The following is a 5537-nucleotide window of genomic DNA, read 5'->3' on the forward strand; positions in this document are numbered from 1 at the left end:
TGATTTCTCATGAATTTATTCTTATTTCTTATTCGAGGGACTGTTGTGGATTCTGTCTTGTCTTGAATGGAAGTCTATGATCACATGTGAAGGACGTCAGGACCACGACTGGCAGGAACTGTGGAGGACGCTGGCAGACCACAGAGTGCATCATGGACCAACAAGCTGAGGGCAGCTCAAGACATCAAGTCCTCCTCGAAGGCAAGAAGAGCCGGCAGCAGGACGAGGTGAGGACCCTAACCCAGGTCCAGCTGAAGGTGGAGATCAGACGGGCCGAGGAAAGATCCAGGAGGAAGTTGGAGAAGATCCTTCAGCAGAACAACACCGAAGAGGTCTGGAGAAGAAGGAGACCATCACTGGTGTAAGCAGAAGAGCTGGAGTTTGGACCTGTGAGGTCACTCTGGTTGTAAGAGATGGATTCTGCATCCATCCATCCATCCATCCATCCATCCATCCATCCATCCATCCATCCATCCATCCATCCATCCATCCATCTACTGACACCTCCATCCTTAGGAGGAGATGGACGCCACTGACATCAGAACCAGGAAGCTCCTTTCCACGGAGGGTTTCACCACAAGTTCTGCATCCTGAGACCGGACACGATGAGGACGAGTGAACATCAGAGCCGCCATCAGGAGACAGCTGGATCCAGGAACACATCTGGAAGAAGGTCATTGGCATGGAGGTCCATCATGGAAGGACAAGCTGCTGCAGACAGAAGAAGAAGAAGAAGAAGAAGATGATTTTTTAAAATTTTTATAACCACACTTTATTTCGGTGTGCACTGTTAAAAATGTACATGGTTTTCACATGAAAACAGATTTATCAATATTTATAAAAGTACCACAAACAAACAAACAAACAAACAAACAAACAAACAAACAAACAAACAAACAGATAGATAGATAGATAGATAGATAGATAGATAGATAGATAGATAGATAGATAGATAGATAAATAAATAGATAAATCAATCACTCTCTTAACATGTCAGTAAAAACCAGTTCATCATTTAAAACAGCACATAAAATATTCTTGTAGCACCAGATGTCAGAACAGCTATCCAGGTCTCCAGTCTGAGCCTGCAGGAGGTTACAGCGCCACACTGTGGCTGCATCAACATTTGACTGCTCTTGTATTTTGTTTCTCCTCGAGATGTAAAATGTCTTCGCTTCTCCAACAATAAAATTTAAAAGGTGCCACATTTTCTTGTTTGTCTTGTTGTACCCCGCCCCATAAATAAGTTTAGTGGTTAAAACGCTTAAAAACACAAGTTAAAACTGTGAAGAACGCTGAGAGCCTTTCAGTCACTAAAAATGTGAAAGGTTGTTTCCCTCATGCTACAAAAAGGGCACTGGTTGGACACAGCAGGGTTAATGATGGAGATCGCTCCNTATATATATATATATATATATACACACACACACACACACACACACATATATATATATATATATATATATGTGTATATATATATATGTATAAAGTCAGTCAGCTTTATTGTCTGTGTTTCCATATGTACAACATACAGAGAACTGTAATTGCAATACTCTGAGGTCCCACAGTGTAAAATGAACATAGAAAACCCAATTATAATAGAACACAGCTACAAACAGGATATAGACGTGTTAGATTGATGACGCACGGCGTCTGCTGTGTAACAGACTGCAGATGGACACTGGTACACATGGAGGCAGACACTCAGACGGGATTCAGGACCAGTTCTTTTATTTTCTGCGATGCAGTAAGAGGCTCGTCCCACATTCAGGCCACAGCGCGCTCTCTCATCTGCAGTCAGTGAAATCTCCGACGACTTTAACATAGTTAATGTCACTTTTGTCAAACAAAAGCCACTGCAAAAATCATATACAGACTCATAATAAGTCCGCGCTATGGTTTTATGCTTGTAGCTGTCTAAGAGACAGATTGTGGTGTGTGTTTGGTTTGTGTTTGATTGTCAGTTCATTGTGTTGCTGTTCATATATAATGGAGAACTGAGATGAAGAATGTAACAGATTGTTAAAAAATAGATCGCTTTAAGGTCCAGTTTAGTTCAGAAGTTGGGTACGCTGTGTCAGAGTTTTATTTTGACAAGTCAGGTCACATGACTAACTTTTAGTAAGGTTAAGAGAGCAGCATTGTGGGTCACAATCGGCATGGACAGTTAATAGAAGTTATTGCCATTCTGCATGTGGTTTAAGAGGCGCAAACCGTAATTATCTTTGGTTTATATTTCATGTATAATGTGGTATGATTTAGAGACTAAAAGATCCACAAATGTCTGTTTTTTTTAATGTGCATTTGTTTATTGTGTCTAGTTTTCACGGTGTTACGCGGTGTTTCCCGAAGAGAAGAATTAAGAATAAACCTCCGTTGACATCAGTATGAAGCGTGGCCTTTTTTGTTAGACCTGTGCAGCTACAATGCAGTTTAAAACATATTTTATAACTTTTATACTCGCTCGCTTGAAACAGTCGGAGAGAGCGTCCCAACGCGTCTTACCGCTACAGAATTAATGCCCCTCTTGCTACAACAGGTTATGCAGAACTAACTATTTACAAAGCTGTCGTCAGTACATTAACAGTGCACAGAAGTAGCCTTTTTTTGGACAGAGAAGGTAACAGTAAGTTTTGAGACAGTTCACAGAAATAAAATAGCAAAATATTTACTCAGCTACACTGGCGGCAGCTTTCTACTGATTCTGGGTTCATTTCTCTGCTGGTTCAACGTGACAGCAAACAGCCGAAGCCTTCTCAGGCTTCACATCTGATCAACCCGTCGTTGGGTCAGTGTGGTTCTGGTGTTACAGCTGGTTGGTCTTCTGCACCATCGAGCATCTGGACCTCAACATTCAGGGCCGGTCAAGGCAAAGAGCTGCCAGGGTTCAACGTCACTGGATAAATCCCACGTTGACCATTAAATGCACAACAGACACAAGACACAGGCTTTGATCATTATCCTTCAAGTTCCCAACAGTTGCCCTCGAGGGCCTGGACAGAGGAGCAGAACTCCTGAAGGTTTGTGGACACGTCGCTTAACTACGCTCACTTGGATATCAACTCACAAAATCCTTTTATATCACTAATGGTGTCTTTTTGACTTCTTGCTGAACTCTGGGAGAAAAGGTGGAAAGCGGCAATGTCAGCATCGGAAATTTAAACAAACTTTAAACTTCAGATTTAACACATCATACATATTTCAAATATGTATTTACAGGGCTCCCACTCTTTCCCTGACATGATTGTCCGGGACATTTCTAACCGCTACGAGTCATCACCTCAGACACTAATGCTGTCCTCCTCATGCTTTGTGTTCACCATTTACCCAGATTGTTTCTGTTTATGACTCAGACATTTGATGTGCAGTCTATGGCTGGAATTTATCTATGAAAAGAATCATGACAACTGTATCTCAGAACAATGCAAACACAGACTACAGCGTAATGATGAGCTGGACAAACTGGAGCCACGATGTTCACATGGACAGCTTTCTCTCCTGCACGTCACCTAAAAACATCTGTATATTTTCAATAAATCAGCAGTGGAAATAGGAAAAGCCAGCAGTGAGGGACGAAGCAACGGTTTTAAAAGTGAGGGTGTCCCAGGATGCCACCCTGCTGACCCCCACCACCGCTTCAGTGTTAAACCAGTTCAAATCCAATTATGCACCAGTTCCTTATTTTTATTCCATTTGGACTGCAGGAAATGTGTCTTTGGCCAAAAGTGTTCATATGTGTGTGGATTACATTAAAACCCAACAGTCTCTGTTTATCACAGCCAAAACAAGTCACGAGTTTCTCCTCAACCTCTGAAGCCCACATGTAGCCTAATGGGGCTCCGCTGGCCTACTGGAGAATTTAATGTAAAGATATGGCCACAAAAGCCACAACATGCTCCAGCAGTGAGAAAACATGCCCTTAATATGTCCAGAATGAACCTGAAACACACCAGAATGTGCCCTGGGTATGCCAATATATACCTGGAATGTTCAAAAATGTGATCAGATTATGAAAATATACCCAAACTACGCCAAAACGCATCCTGATATGGCCAGGGGATTCCAACATGTTCCATTCACATACTGTTTGTACTGCCAGATGATAAACCAGTGCTGAACACTGGCCATTAGGAGGACCCATTACCTGTAGTTACCTGGAAGCTCCTCTGAAATCACATCTGTTGCATCTCACAGCCACTCGGTAACCAGCTGGCCCAGTAGAGCTCTGGTGCCGCCCAGCAGCAGTCCCAGACCAACACTATTCAACTTGCTAGTTTGGTCTCTGAACAGGGTCTGAAAAGTCACCAAATCTGGCGACAAGTCAACTGGAGGCACTGGGCTGCAGAAATGGTGGCGTCAGGTGGGGGCGCTGTGCCAGCTAGTGATGGGACGTACTGTGCCGAGGCTTCGGAGCGTGTGTCGAGAAATCCAGGAAGTCTTTTATGAAGCGCGTATCGAGGCTTGCTTCGTTANACACAGGTGTTATAAACAGTTTTTTTGTGCACAGTGTGCAGGTTAAAAGCTGTCTCTTTCAGCAGAGGACCTTCTTGGTCGAAGTGGGACCTGAGCTGGATCGTGGGGAAAGGGTCTGTGGGGTCTGGCTCTGCCCCCTCGCCAAAATCCATGAGGAGCCTCTTCTCCCACGGTCAGCTTCTCCCTCCAGAGCTGCAGCAGTTTCTCAACCACTCTGCCAGACCGGAGACCCAGCAAACACCCCAACACCTCAAAGTTCATCAGCACAGGCCTGAAGAAGAAGAAGAAGAAGAAGAAGAAGAAGAAGAAGATCTGCTCTGGTCCCTGAAGGAGGTCAGAGCAGATGCAAAAAGTAAAGCAGAGAAACAAAATGAAAGTAAACAGACGGTCCAACAGAACCGAGCAACAGAACAGGTCCGACATCCTTCTGATCAGCTGTTATTAACAGAACAGTTCTGAACTGTTTCTAAACCGGTTTCACTTCAAACGCTGCAGGTTGTTTACAGGTGACGTCACCCTGTCCTCGTGCCTCTGACAGCTGTCTCCTCGCGCTCACTCGATACGTCAATCAATCAGCCAGTGATCGATCAGCGGAGAGCCCAGCCGACGGTAAGTTCTGTCCCACCAGTCTCCGTTCAAAAAGCGGGTCATTTAGCGCCGGTTCGTATAAACTCCGGGTTCCGTTTCCGAACGCGTTTCCAGCTGTTTCTGCTTTTAGTCCGACGGAGGAAGAGTCCCGGAAAGGTCCACTGAAGCCGAACCGGAGAGCAGAAACCTCTGAACTGTAAAATGTCCTGAAGGAACCGAAAATACCGAATAATGGTCCGGAAAATACCGAACTGCACCATTTATGAACAGAGTCTGGTGACGGCGTTAAACTCCAGATTCAGATCAATAATCAATAACTGAGCTGACTTTGATCCTTAAAGGTTGAACTGGTTTTATTAAAGTTTCTTTACTCATTTAATTATAACTCACTCCATAAACTTAATGTCAGCATTTTACAGACGTTTGATTTCATCTGAAGGAAGATCAGCATCAGAACACGTGACCTTACACCTGTT

This window comes from Stegastes partitus, unplaced genomic scaffold, assembly GCF_000690725.1.
Source record: "Stegastes partitus isolate 25-593 unplaced genomic scaffold, Stegastes_partitus-1.0.2 Scaffold1744, whole genome shotgun sequence".
NCBI classification, from domain to species: Eukaryota; Metazoa; Chordata; class Actinopteri; family Pomacentridae; genus Stegastes; species Stegastes partitus.